This window comes from Tenrec ecaudatus, chromosome 9 (genome assembly GCF_050624435.1).
Source record: "Tenrec ecaudatus isolate mTenEca1 chromosome 9, mTenEca1.hap1, whole genome shotgun sequence".
Lineage (NCBI taxonomy): Eukaryota > Metazoa > Chordata > Mammalia > Afrosoricida > Tenrecidae > Tenrec > Tenrec ecaudatus.
Window position 1 is genome coordinate 124,153,535 of NC_134538.1, and position 15,017 is coordinate 124,168,551.

At 45.8% G+C, this 15,017-nt stretch overlaps 2 pseudogenes; both read left to right on the forward strand.

Annotated features, from left to right (window-relative positions):
• The first annotated feature begins 1,209 nt into the window (after positions 1–1,209).
• Positions 1,210–9,938, forward strand: LOC142456132 (E3 ubiquitin-protein ligase RBBP6-like; annotated as a pseudogene).
• Positions 9,939–11,583: 1,645 nt separating this feature from the next.
• Positions 11,584–12,090, forward strand: LOC142456133 (thiol S-methyltransferase TMT1A pseudogene; annotated as a pseudogene).
• The last annotated feature ends 2,927 nt before the right edge of the window (positions 12,091–15,017 follow it).

The following is a 15,017-nucleotide window of genomic DNA, read 5'->3' on the forward strand; positions in this document are numbered from 1 at the left end:
ACGAAGATTGATTGTATAATTCTCATTGACATGTCTCAACAACTGAGATGTTGAATTGAATGATATGTAATTTATGTGCCAATAAAATTGATGTCCGTTCTGTTATATTCTGTTTATACTCATTTTTATTAGGGTGTACCTCAGAAGCGCGTCGCCATTGGGGCTCACTCTCTTGAAGCCGTGTTATTTGTTGCCTTATTTTCATTAAGTGAAAACCAAGGATGTTGGGCCCACAGGCAGAGAAATTAGAAAGGGCATTAGGGAGCGAGCATAGATAGGGGTGCAGATAAGAGGGAGCTGATGTCAAGAAATCCAGGGAGGAAAGGAAGTTTTAGAAAGCATGTATGATTAAGGAAGAAATTCCACAATTATGTTTGACATGATTGGATTATGGAATGATAGGTCATGTAATGGCTCACGAGTTACAGCAAATTAAAGAAAAGGCATAGGTTCAGGTGTGGCTTTGGGGGTCCCACTAAATGCTAGCTCCCACTTAAGAACAATTTGTTCTTAAACCATAACCCTGTTACATACTCACCTTCATGATGCGATCACTACAGATAAGGATTTGGTGAAGAAAGCAGATGGTAATATGGGAGAAAAATATAAAACGAAAGAAAAAGTGTGGAGAAAGATTTTTAATCGTTTTCATTGAAAACTTCTGAAGCAGAAGGACTGAAACAGGAAAGCGTGTGAGCAAAACACAGAGTGGGACCTGAACATGAAAGGATGGATAGGCCCTAAAGCCCATTCATTATACTCCCTCGGGACCCCCATGCTCTGCATCCCCTGCTGCTCCGTTGCATGCCCCCACTGTTTGCTTCAGTGTACTGGGGCCAGCTCAGTGGCACATCCCCCCAGGTGTCTCCATTGCTGTCCCGTGTAGGGCCATCGGTCAGTGCAGGATGTCGCATCCCGCCGTGTGGGCAGCTGTATGGTCCTCTCTGTACAATGGTCCCTTCGAGCCAGGCTATCGTCCTCGGAGCTTGGTGGACCCAGGTGTGCTCCAGTCCGTCGTTTTTTCTCCTTCCTTTAGCTTGTCTTCCTTCTGGAAGTGGTGTGGTAGGTCACTTCCTTTCCCACAACAGACGATCTCCTTTCATTTTCTGTGTACTCCCTTCAAATGTGGGGGTCGTGCTAATTCTGAAGCAGAGTGAACTGAAAGAACTGAAACAGGGAAAGCATGTGACCAAACCTGACCATGGAAAGATGGCTAGGACCCCTGCCAAGGACGGCATTCCACCAGCTAAGACGATCAAGATCAACAGAAATACTGGGGAGCAATATTGGAGGTACAGAGGATATAACTAATATCAAAGAACCCTCTGAAGAACGGACGTCAACATCCAGGAAAGTTAACCAGGAAAAAGTCCAAGGAAAGGTCAGGCAGAAGTAAGTGGAACTGAAGGATCCAGCTCCCCTCTAGGGGTGGATTATACTCCTAGATGCTCAGCAGGTGGCCGTCCTCTGCAGAAACCAGATGCAAAAGGACTGTCACTGAAACTGTGGGAGAGTTTAAGGATGACAATAGAGCTCCTGCTGAAGATGTTATTAATATGATTTGGTTCCTCAACCCAAAAGGGATCAAGATGACTTTGGATCTGGAGAAGAAGATGATGTTAAATCTACACAACCAACATGAAGTCTAGGAAAGCCTGTCGTATTATTTAAAGCAAACTAAAGTTTGGCACTAAGACTGAAAATAGAGTCAAGTATAAGGACAAAACGAGTGACCAACGTCAGAGGAAATTCAGATTCAGTAACTCAAAGAAGTGAGTCATAAAACAATGCATGAGATTGAAAGTTCCAATAGCTCTACATCTAGTGAAAAGGGACAAACCAAAGATCGGGATTATTGGATCTTGGCAAAGGGAAACCCTGGGGAGGGCAAAAGTAGCATCAGCCAGAGAGAGAGAGAGTCATGTAGACCGTCTGAATGAAAACGTGACATTTAAAAATCTGTCTGAACCGACTAAATAGACTAGAACTTCATGTAACCATGAATCCATTCATGGCTCCTTACATAAAAACTTCATGCCCCATAAAGACCAAAAAAAAAAAAACAACTAAGACCACAGAGATTATTCAAGTTCCAAGCGCAGGGTGGGAAGAAGTGAGTCAACAAGAAGACTCTCCTCCTCGGAGTAAATATTCTGCATCCCCACAGAAAGAGAAAACACAGATGAAAGGGATTTGCCTCAGATGGGAACAGCAGCCCTCCAACCCCACCCCCACCCCCAAAAGTCATTGAAGTCTCTAGAGTCACAGAAAACTTCATGATCACGAAGCTAGTTCAGATTCTAAAGATGCTAAGGTGAAGAGACAAAGTCTGTAGATACAAACTATAGAGATCATGACAAGCATGTATCAGAATCAAGGGATTAGAGTCCAGTAGCAATAAATTACTGCATATCCTTAACCCACCAGACACACACATTGAAAGAGAGCGAGTTGTTGGGCAAATTGACAAGAATTCTATCAAACCTAAGCCCTAGTTAAGCTAGTCCTCTTGATTTTCCTCCGACTTAAGGAGAGAAAATGATGAAGTGAAATTTGATCCAGATTACAATGAAAATGACAGGGAAAGTAATGTATTTGTACAAGAAGAAGCATCAGGGGGCAATGTGAAGGAACTGAAAGAGAAAGTGATGGAGGAAGCAAAGAGAGTGCGGACACGGCACAGTGGGTCGGTGAGGTGGGACCAGGAGTCACAGTCAAAGCAGTCCAAATAGAAGCATAGCCCTTCTGGAAGCCAGACCCAAAGCCACAGACGCAGCGCAAGCTCAGCAGAAAGTCAACTCAGTAAGAAGACAAAGATGCAGAGAGAAACGGAGGAGCACGGAAACATGAAAAGCATTAGAAACATAAGGATAACAGAATGTCAGGTGAACAGATACATGGGATGGTGTAAGATATGGCAAATAATAATATATAATATAAACGTAAGGCTTCCTGGGAGGGAGGCAAGAACACAGAAGGGATAAAGGGGAGCTGAGATCAAAGACTTCAAGAAGAAAGACAGATCATTGAAACTGATGGTGGTAGAATTTGAACAATTATACTTGATCTAATTGAAATATGGAGTGTTACAATATCTGTAAGAGCTCACAATAAAATGATAAGAAAAATAAAATAAAAAAAAAAAAGAAACGTGAGAAGCCTGCAGGGACTGGAGCAGAATTGGAAAAAAGCGAAGAACAGAAACACAAGAAGTCAACACAGACAAAGGAGGAGGGGAAAGATGAGAGAAGTGACATCTGTCACTGTGTAAAAGGACAGATTTGTTCATTGTCTAAATTGCAAAGTCTTCTCTATCGATTTTGTTATAATGTGAGGAAATTCAAACCTAGTAACTCATGACATGGACAGTCCTTGCTGCACTTAAAATATTGCCGCTTGATTACTTAATTTTTCATGAGAGCTTGGTAACACGAATTTTTGTACTGAATTGTGAGTGGTGTCCACGTAACATGAGAGGTGTGGCCAGGACCTATGATTTTAGCCACCATTCATCAGTTGGGGCGGAGTTTACTGTGCGGTGAAAGTTTCCCATTTGAACTGTTTTAATTGCCGGGCAGAAGCTGATATCTGTTTTAAAATAACTGCAGAAGGATTTGCGGTAGTCATTGCCGGCCCCGTTGTGTTGCTTTTGGATTACAATAAAACTTTTCCATAAACGTAAAAACAAAGCAAGAGAGAACAAACGTGGTTGTTAGGTATCGGCAAGTTAGTTCCAACTCACAGCGACCCAATATGGGCCACAGAACAAAACATTCCCCGGTCCTGCACCGCCCTCAGCTGCTAGTGGAGCCCACTGCTGCAGTCACTGCATCAGTCCGTCTTGTTCAGGGTCCTCCTTTTACAGGCTGCCCACGACTTTATCAAGCTTGGTGTTCTGTTCCAGCATCTGATCTCTGCGGATAACATATTCATGTGACAAAGCCCATGAGAAGTCTTGCCATCCTTGTCTCTAAGGAGCATTCTGACTGTACTTGTTCCTAAACAGATGTTTGTTCGGCAGAGTCCATTGGACTTTCGATATTCTTCACCAGCTTCACAACAAATACATCGATTCTTCTTCGCTCTTCCCTGCTCTAGCCCAACGTTCACAGGCAGGTGAGGCCATGGAAAATACCATGGCTTGGGTCAGGCCCACCTCCCTCCGCAAAGTAACCTCCTTGCTGTTCAACACTGTACGCGGCACATTTAGTCTCTGCGATGCATCACGTGCTCTCCCAACTGTTTCTATTGATCTTGACTGTTTCTCTTGTTCCTGAGCATTGATTGTGGATCTAAGCAAGATGAAATCCTTCACAAGTTGCGTCTTTTGTCCGCTGATCATATTGGCCCAATTGTGAGCATTTGGGTTTTCTTTACAGTAAGTTGTAATAAATGCTGAAGTTCTGTGATACTTGATCTTCATCAGCAAGTGCCTCCCTTCCTCACCTTCAGGAAGCAAGGTTGTGTTGTCGCAGGTTGTTAAGGCATCTTCCCCCAGTCCTGATGCCACATTCTTTTCCATAGAATGCAACTTCTGAGATGATTTGCTCTGCACGCAGATTGTATAAGCATGGTGAGAGGGTTCAGCTGTCACACACACCTTCCTCAATGTTAAACCCCGTGGTATTTTCTTGTTCTGTTCACACAGCTGCCTCGGAAGCTAGGTTCTGTATGAGCATGATGAAGTGTTCCGGAATCCCCATTCTTCTCAAAGCTATCCGTATTTCTTGTGAGCCACACAACCGAATGAACGCCTTTGCATAAGCAGTAAAACACAAGTAAACCTCGTGTAACACAAATTGTTTGGTCACAACGAGATCTAAGGAAGCACTGGTAGAGGATGATAAATGGGCCAAGAAATGAAACGTGGGGTCCAGCGCACAACTGAGATGATCCTAAGGAGTGACTGTACAATTTCATGGGATAAATAAAAAAACAGGCAAACAGTGTAGTACGCTCACCTCTTTCACAGAGTCAAGAACAGAGAGGGAGAAAGTATCCTCCAGCAGGTGTATATTGTCTTTGGGTTAACAAGCCCCATCCATCACAGTCTATCGCATAAGGAACAAGTTGGACAGTGTCTTAGCCCTAGATATCCAGGGCACGATGGGGGAGAAAGCTAATAGTAGTACTGGGGCAGGCAGAGGAAACTGACTGTCCCCCGAGTGGGGAGAACAATAGAAACATGATGTCTGCTCCCATGCTGAAGGGCTGCCTGCCGCATAATGAATGACCAGCCATGTGCTTGTAAGGGGTTCCACTAAGGTAGCACTATTATGGGAGGATTTTGTGGGGATGGTTTTCAATTAGGAGAATGTGTCTAGGACTCATCTCCAACTCAAAAATGTGAAGGCCTCCCTCCATCGAAATCCGGCCTCCCAGGATTCAAGAGTTTGTCCACATACACTCTCCTCCTGGTGCCCAGTTCCCCACATTTCCCGCTTTTAGAGTACATTTTAAATTGAAAAGGGTGACGTGGCTTGTTTCGGTACCACTTTGCCTTCTATGGAAGCAGCATGTGACGGTGCAGGCAACGAACAATGACACTGAGTCGCACAGTCAGACTAGAACCTAACACATGGAAACTGCTTGAGGTAAAAATTTCCTTTCTCAGCTGATTGATGTCCAATGAGACATGTTCCTTACATCCCTGCAAGTGATTTACAATTAAAGTCCAGCTATGTATACTAATATTATACAGATCAGGAATTATGCCCCCAAATTCTAATGTTCAAGTTCGTTTTAGCATCAATTGATGTTGAAAGTCCATTTTTATATCTTCTAGCAAATCAACAGTATGTTGTATTCGTCCAGTCACTTTTGCATAAATTGTCCAGTTCTGATAGATTCCTGGATTGCCTCTCAGGCAACATCAGTGAGATAGTGAAAGTTTTTTGTGCCACCTGGCCAAGAAACACATGTGGGATTAATAGAAGGCCGAAGAGATAAATGGCTGAGTGAGCCTCAACTTTCTTGTTGTCGAGCCATTTGCTCTGTGATGGTCAGAACAGGGTGCAGCTGCCTTGGTCAGTTCCCTGCTTCAGCTGGCAAGGCTCACTTCCTGCAAGACATCACTGAGGAGAAGCCACATGGACCTACCCCAATGCAGCCCCGGGTGCTAGAGCAGCCGTGTGGAGACCCTGTCAGCGTTGAGATGTTTACACATTCACTTACACATTTGTCTTTCCTCCTGCATTTGGCATCATTCCGCGTGTTTTGTGAGATGGAGAAGGACTTTATGGATCGGTGTTGGACATATGGGTTAGTGTTGGACTTGTGGGCTTGGGCAGCAATGGGTTGGATTGTGTTCTTCGTGTGCACTTAACCTTTATGTAAAACTCTCTTATACATGAATTTCTGTGGATTTGGTTCTCTGCAGTACCCTGACTAACACAGTCAGCAGTGGCAGATATGATTACAACTCTTAGGAAACATTGCTTTCTCATGAATCTGTGAGGTTTTCTGGACGTTTCTGACGTGTATTTATCTCCGGTGCCTGTGAAAACACAAATAAAGAGCCCCTCTCCTTGGGCTGTTAGTGTCCTGTGAAAGAATCATCCTGGAGATTGGATGGTTTCCTCATCTCCTCCTTGTTCTTCAACTTTCTCCACAAGAGGTCGCACCCTCCTAAGGGGAATCCATTTGTTTTCTCCACCATCTCAAAAAGAAGTAAGAATCTCCTCAGACCCTAGAGATGAGTAACCTGTCATCCTCCGTCCAGCATCATTCTTCCACCAGATTCTTCCACCAGATCTTCTCCAGATGGCTTTTCTCTTTGGTGGTGGAAAAATGTTTCTCCACCCTCATTATGTTAGAATTTTTTTGTAAGGGAGTAAATATTTAGTGTTGATAAAGCTAAATGAAGACTTACGTGTATGGAAATCACCTTTGATCTCCCCCTTCCGTTTCACTCATTGGGATTTGGTGTGCCCAATGCCCGTTCATTGAGGGCCTGGCCCTGAGCATTTAAGGGACACCTGTGACATGATGAATGTTCCAATCTTAACAAAACTTCCTACACCCTTTGCTGGCGTACGTGAGGCTATTGTCCATTTTCAGATGTATTGAAGTGCCCACCCCAGTGAAACAGGACAGTAAACGGCTGCTGGTGTGCTCTGTGGATTCTCAGGTCATAGGTGGCACCCATAAAAATCCGAGAAAGAACTATAGTGACGTGTACAAGCCCCTAGGCATCGAAATGCCGGTATAGGAGTGGTATATATTCGCCGGGGTGCATTTGACTGGTTTCCTCACCAATGAGCTCTATCAGCTCCCTTCCTAAGTGAGTGCATTCTCTGACGATCTGTCTAGCTTGACCCTAAATTTAGATTATACCTAATTAGATGACATACCTTGGTCTTAGGCTAGCAGCGTTGTTGTGTAAAATTGGATGCTCAGCCCTGGAGACTGTAAGAGTATTGAATGCCTGTGAGGTCCAGCCCCGACCTCCGATGGGCCCTCGGGGACAGTTTGGTCATCAAAGGGAAGAAATTGAGAGACAAACAAAAGTTTTGGGGTGCTTACTACGGCGTGGCATCAGTAACAAGGTCTGAGCAGAAGGAGAGAACATGTATTCTTAACATCAACTTATAGATTCTTGGGGCATTCAAGCCCCCCTCAGTACAGGGAACCACACAGAGTGGGCTGTACCCAAACCCCAGAGGTCCCTGAGTTCATTGGAGGAGTAAGCTAACAGCAGTGCTGGGGACAGGTCAGGGGGAGTGACTGTCCCCTGAGCAGGGAGAGCACTAGCAGCCTGTCTGCTCCTAGAGTTAAAGGTGCCGGCCACATAGACCTCAGCATGTGTGCTTGTAAGAGGTCACTTTAAGGTAGCACTATTATGGGAGGATGTTGTGCGGATTAATCTTAGTTATAAAAATTGGATTGGGGCTCATCTTTAACTCGCAAGTGTGAAGACCTCCATCCACTCAGAATCCTGGCCTCCCAGGCTTCTTAAATTGTGAACATTAAGAATTTGTGTGCATACACTCTCTTCCCAGTCCTCAGTTTTCCACAAATGCCTTTTGGGTTACCCCGTCTGCATTGCTATTTCCCTTAGAAATGGACGCCGGCACACGCGTGCGTGCCCTAGTGTGTGCTAATGAAGAAAGAATGGCGGTAGGATGCTATTTGAGTTTGCAAGGTGAAGAATTACTTCCCAATGGCTTTGCTGTTTCCATGACCAAACACTTGCACATTAAACGCCGAGTAACTGGTTGTGTTCACAGCCTGCCTTACATTTTGAAGAACAGAATGCGAGTGAATATTCGGTTTCTGAGCACAGCCATAGTCAGTTTGGAAGGATTGAGTGAGGGGCCACAGTGGGCTGCTCTGCTGTCCCCGGAGCCGTCTGTAAGTAATGAGGGGCTCCCTCGAGCCCCTTATGGCATGAGACTTTGGTAATGACCCATGCAGTTGGTTGTAGGAACGACCAAGCTTCCCGAGAGAATAATGGCGAGCTAACTTCCCACAAAATTCCGCTAACACTCTCTAAAGATCTATAGAAAATTCCCAAGCCCTTTTTATCTGAGTGGGGGTGTAAGGTAGAATTATGATGGACGGGTTGTTCCCACTGAGTGGTTCACCGCCATGCTGGCCTCTGATGACCACCTGTGCTATTTGCTCCCAATAGGACCAACCACGTTGAAGCCCATATTGCCTAGATGTCTCCACTCTCGAAGGTTTATCTTCCTGGGCTAACAGAGCCGTGGGGGTGATAGGTGTGTGAAAAATGTCCAGGTGAATACTCATAGCTGGGGTCCTGCGATAAGCCTTTCCTTGGCTAGTGCTTCCTTCTACAAACTGGAACTGACAGCGAGCCGTGGGGTGAGCGCTCTAGGACTATGTAGTGTGGGTCCCGTTTAATGTGTCTATCAAGGGTTTGAGCTCTTCTGTGGGGAAGCCCCAGCAAAGGTGGAATCCAATTTATACCTCCCAGCAACTTGTGAAAACCAGTTAATGTTTTTACACGGTTTTTCTAATATCAAGTTACTGTGCCTGTGGTCCAGTATGAGGGCCGCGTGTCTGAACTTGACCCGGAGCAATCATAAATTGAGAGGTGGCCTCACTCATGTGTACATAGGTTTATTACACTATTTCATTGTGAGGTGCAACGATTAAGGGATCCTACAGGGAGTGGATGATGTAGGCCTCAGCAAAGCATCCTCTGAGTGGTTCTAAGACGTTTCCTATAATGTACTCCTGCATGGTGACACTATTCACCAGGATCTGAGATAAAGTTTTAGATGATACCGCTTGGTATGGACCTTCTGGTCTAATTCAGGAACGGTGAATGTAACCCTCTCGTGATCAGCAGGATCTAAATGGATAGTATAAACACAATCCTGGTGGCTCAGCTACGTGAGTCTGAGAGTTGGTGCCCAGAAGACAAGAGGAAGGTTCTCCTGTAGGGAGTGACCAGACCGGCGTGATGGAGTTTCCATCTTCCTTCTCAGGCTGCTTGTTGGCATCCTGGCATTCCCCTTGTACCTGCTGCACTTCCTGGGTCTCTGGAGCAGAATGTGCAAACAGTTCTTTCCCCCACTTCATGGTGAGGTTCACTGTGATGCACAAAGAGCAACGGCGAGGAGAAAGTGGGTGCTTTGCAGCACCCTGCAGGGCTTTGCAGGCATATCTGGGAAGCTCTCCCTGCTGGAACTGGGCTATGACATGGGGGCCAACTTCAAGATCTACCCACCCGGATGCAGGGTGACCTGTGTTGATCCCAAACCCAACTTTGAGAACTTCTTGATGAAGAGCTGTGCAGAGAACCACCAGCTGCAGTTGGAGAGCTTCATGGTCTCCCTGGGGAGAACGTGCACCAGGGGGCAGATGGCTCTGTGGCTATGATCATCGGCGCCCTAGTGCTGTGCTCGGTGATGGACCATGAGCAGATTCTCCACCACGTGTGCAGGCTGCCAAGGCCAAGAAGTGGCTAGGCAATAGGCTCTATAGGATGCTATTCATCATTAAGCACAGCACAAAGGAATCCAGGCAAAGATACAGAACAAGAATCTACATGAAGGGGAACCAGTTACAAATAACGGTGTTCGACCTCATGCACAAAGAGCAAACTGAGGCAAGATGTCATATGACCTGTTTCAGTGGCAACATGAAGTTGGGGTCAGTTTGGGGGAATAGACGCCCCATCTATTGTGACATCCGTTGCTCCCGCACTGGAAGAGTGATGGGCAGGACTCAAGAGTAGGAGAAACAGCTGCAAAAAGCTTCTCGTATTGGGAACTTGGAAAGTGTGAAGTATGAATTTAGGAAAACTGGAAGTGGTCAAAAATGAAATGGAATGCATGAACATAGGTATCCTAAGAGTAAGCTGAAATGGACGGACATTGGCCATTTTGAATTAGAGAATCACATGATGGATTACATGAGGAGTGACTCAATCAATAGGATTGGAGCTGCATTCCTATGCAGAAGGGATCACCCTGACTCCCTCAGGAAGCACAAGGCTCTCTGTGATAGGATTATCTCTATCCATCTTCCAGGAAACCCACCACTGCAGCTAAGGTACAGTTTTCCCTCTGTTATCAGCAGCCAATCAACTGCAAGGGAGTTCCCTCAGCAGTTATTCCCAGGCTGGATCCTCCATCTGGTTTGTCCTCAAACCTCCAGTTCTTTGGACCCTGCCTGCAGTTCCTCGGACTCTCTAGCCGCCGCCGCCACTTTACTCATCAACCTTGCTTTGAATCACCTCGACCCTCCGAAATCCTGCGGGCGGACCTACCTACAGATTTTGGCACTAAGTGAGTCATTTCCCTCCCTCAATTTCTTCCTAGATGTCTCATAGTCGGTTCAAAATTTACCTGTCCTAAACAGACATCTGATTTCTTGAAAAATCTTTTTCTCTGCCTGGGTTGCCTATCCCAATAAACAACCTCCCACTCACCAAAAACTTTGAGGTCATCAATAGTTTTCTCTCTCTCTCTCTCTCTCTCTCTCTCTCTCTCTCTCTCTCTCTCTCTCTCTCCAATAAATCATTTAGCTGTGGGTCCCCTTTTAATGTGTCAATCAAGGGTTTGAGCTCTTCCGTGGGGATGTCCCAGCAAAGGTGGAATCCAATGTATACCTCCCAGCAGCTTGTGAAAACCACTTAACGTTTTTACGTGATTTTTTTCTAATATGAAGTTACTGTGTCTGTGGTCCAGTATGAAGGCCGCTTGTCTGAATTTGACGAGGAGCAATCATTAATTGAGAGGTGGCCTCACTCATGTGTACATAGGTTTGTTACACTATTTCATTATGAGGTGCAACGATTAAGGATCATCCTGGTGTTGGATGATGTAGGCCTCAGCAAAGCGTCCTCTGAGTGGTTCTAAGATGTTTCCTGTAATATACTACTGCATGGTGACACTATTCGCCAGGATCTGAGATAAAGTTTTAGATGATACCGCTTGGTATGGACCTTCTGGTCTAATTCGGGAAGGGAAAATGTAACCCTCTCGTGATCAGCAGGATCTACCTGGATAGTATAAACACAATCCTGGTGGCTCAGCTACGTGAGTCTGAGAGTTGGTGCCCAGAAGACAAGAGGAAGGTTCTCCTGTAGGGAGTGACCTGACCTGCGTGATGGAGATTGCCGTCTTCCTTCTCAGGCTGCTTGTTGGCATCCTGGCATTCCCCGTGTACCTGCTGCACTTCCTGGGTCTCTGGAGCAGAATGTGCAAACAGTTCTTTCCCCACTTCATGGTGAGGTTCACTGCCATGTACAATGGGCAGAAAGAGCAGGAAGCGGGAACTGTGCAGTCGAATGCAGGAGTTTGCCGGCACATCTGGGAAGCCGTCGCTGCTGGAACTGGGCTATGACACGGGGGCCAACTTCAAGTTCTACCCACCCTGATTCAGGGTGACCTCAGTGGACCCCTATCACAACTTTGAGAAGTTCTTGATGTAGAGCATCACTAAGAACCGTCACCTGCAGTTGGAGGGCTTCGTGGTCTCCCTTGGGAGAACGTGCACCAGGGGGCAGATGGCTCTGTGGCTCTGGTCATCGGCGCCCTGGTGCTGTGCTCAGTGATGGACCAGGAGCAGATTCTCCACGACGTGTGCAGGCTGCCAAGACCGAGAAGTGGCTAGTCAATAGGCTCAATAGGATGATATGCAGCAGTAAGCACGCCACAAAGGAATCTAGGCAAAGATACAGAACAAGCATCTACATGAAGGGGAACCAGTTACATAACAACGGTGTTCGACGTCATGCACAAAGAGCAAACTGAGGCAAGATGTCATATGACCTGTTTCAGTGGCAACATAAAGTTGGGGTCAGTTTGGAGGAATAGACGCCCCATCTATTCTGACATCCGTTGCTCCCGCACTGGAAGAGTGATGGGCAGGACTCAAGAGTAGGAGAAACAGCTGCAAAAAGCTTCTCGTATTGGGAACGTGGAAAGTGTGAAGTATGAATTTAGGAACACTGGAAGTGGTCAAAAATGAAATGGAATGCATGAATACAGTTATTCTAAGAGTAAGCTGAAATGGATGGACATTGGCCATTTTGAATTAGAGAATCACATGATGGATTACGTGAGGAGTGACTCGATCAATAGGATTGGAGCTGCATTCATATGCAGAAGGGATCACAAGGCTCTCTGTGATAGGATTATCTCTATGGACCTTCCAGGAAGCCCACCACTGCAACTGAGGTGTTTATCCTCTGTTATCAGCAGCCAATCAACTGCAAGGGAGTGTCCTCAGCTGCTTCTCCAGAGCTGCATCCTACATCTGGTTTGTCATCTGACCTCCAGTCCTTTGGATGGGAGCCTCCTGTTGCCTGCTGCTCCTGGGACTCTAGCAGCCTGTCGTTGGACATTTCAACCTTGCTTTCCACCCTCTCAGCCATCGGAATCTTGCTGTCTGACCTGCCGGCCCATCGTGGAAGGACCTTCAGGAAATTCGTTAACCCACCGAAGTGAGTTGGATTGAGCTTTCTGTACCGTTGCTTGGACTAATTGGCTGTTCTGGTCCTCTTTGCTATATAACTTATCCTGTTCTGTTTCCACTGTCACAAGTGTCGTGGTTTTGCTGGTCTAGAGAACGCTGCCTAACACAGGAGCCCACTGAAATTCAACAAGTCATTGTGCATGGAGGAGAGTCTTTCTAGTGACTCTCTCCCTGTCCTGAAAGTAAAGAAATCTTAGAATTTCCTCTTTTCATGCCCAGCTTATTGTGCTGTCCGCCATTTCCCTATAAATGGTCCCCACAACAGTGGGCACTGGCTTTCATCAGTGGTCCAGTGGAATGCAAGGACCCGTGGTCGTACAACACAGGCACTTGGCTGCTCACTGAATGGGTGGGAGTTCAAACCCACCCATTGGCTCCACTGGAACAAAGATCTGCTCATCTGCTTCTGTTCAAATTGCTGTAAATGGTTTTCTTGAAGGGGAATCCACCAGGGTGACTTGAGCTGGTGACGCTTGCACCAGTGGAGCTTCTGGGTCTTGATTTGGGTACGGGGTAGGGCAGGACTCAAGATGGCAAACAGATACAAAAATTTCTCATGAATGGAACTTTGAATGTGAGGAGTGTGAATGTAGGAAAATTAAGAATGGTGAACAATGAAATGGATGCATATGAGGAGGTGCCCCACCACCCCCAAATGCAATGTTTTTCAAAGCTTTCTATTTAAATGTTTTTATACAACCTTATCACTTTCAAAGTACTCTCCATTTCCCTTAAGACATTTGTCAGATCCGCGATTCCACTTTTTTTTATTTGGGGGCTCTTACAACTCTGATAACAATCTATACATCAATTGTATCGAGCACACTTGTACATATGTTGCCATCATTCCAAAGATTTTCTTTCTACTTGAGCCCTTGTTATCATCTCCTCTTTTCCCCTCGCCTGCCCTCACCTTCACCTCGTGAACCCTTGATAAATTATAAATTATTTTTATATTCATATTATACACCATCTGCTATCTCCCTTCACCCACATTTCTATTGTTCGTCCCCCGGGGTAGGGTTTATTTATATGTCGATTATTGGGATTGGTTCCCCCTTCTGCTCCCATCTTCTCCCTCCCCTCGTGGTATTGCACCGTCCATTATTGTTCCTGAGGGATTTATCTGTCCTGGATTCTGTGTGTCTAGAGCTCTTACCTTTGCCAGTGCGCATGCTCTGGTCTAGCCAGATTTCTTTGTAAGATAGAACTGGGGTCAGAATAGTGGGGTGGGGAGAAGGCATTAAAGAACTAGAGGAATGTGGTGAGTTTCATCAGTGCTGTAAGGCGCCCTGACTGGCTCGTCCCTTCTTGTGACCCTATGTGAGGGGATGTCCAGTTGTCTAGAGATGGGCTTTGGTTCTCCAGTCTGATCCTCCTCATTCCCATCAAAACACTTGGTTATTTGGGGTCTGCTGATGCCCGTTACTTGGTCCTATCAACACCTCATGATCACACAGGCTGCTATGCTTCTTCCATGTGGGCTTTGTTCTTTCTGTGGTAGAAGGCCGCTTGTTTAATTTCAACCTCTTCAGACCCCGCACGCTATATCTTCTAATACCCGGCGTCATCAGCTTTCTTCACCACATTAGCTAATGCGCCATTTTCTCTCCTGCGATCTTGTCAGGAAATTGAGCATCATAGGATGCCAGGTTATTAGAACAAAGTGTCGTGTTGATGGAGGATATGAGTACAGGCCGATGTCTGCCGGCTATCTTTATACTTAATCTATAAATATATGTACATAGACCTATATCCCTAGCCTTATGTATTCATATATTTATATACGTACATGACATTATTTATACCTCTATCAATATCTTTTGCCTCCTAGTTTTTCCTTCTGTTTCCTTTAACATCCCCCCTGGACCACTAGCATGTTCTGCCATCAATTGGCTCTCTGGACCTCCTCTCGGCTACATTGCACTTGATTGAAGCCCACCAGGCAGTCTTTGCCCTCCTTACCATCAATTTTAGATCCCTTGTTGTTCCCTTGTGCCGGGGTTTTTTGACTTCCCATCCCTATCCTCCGCCCACTCTTCAACTCCCTCCCCCACCCACAA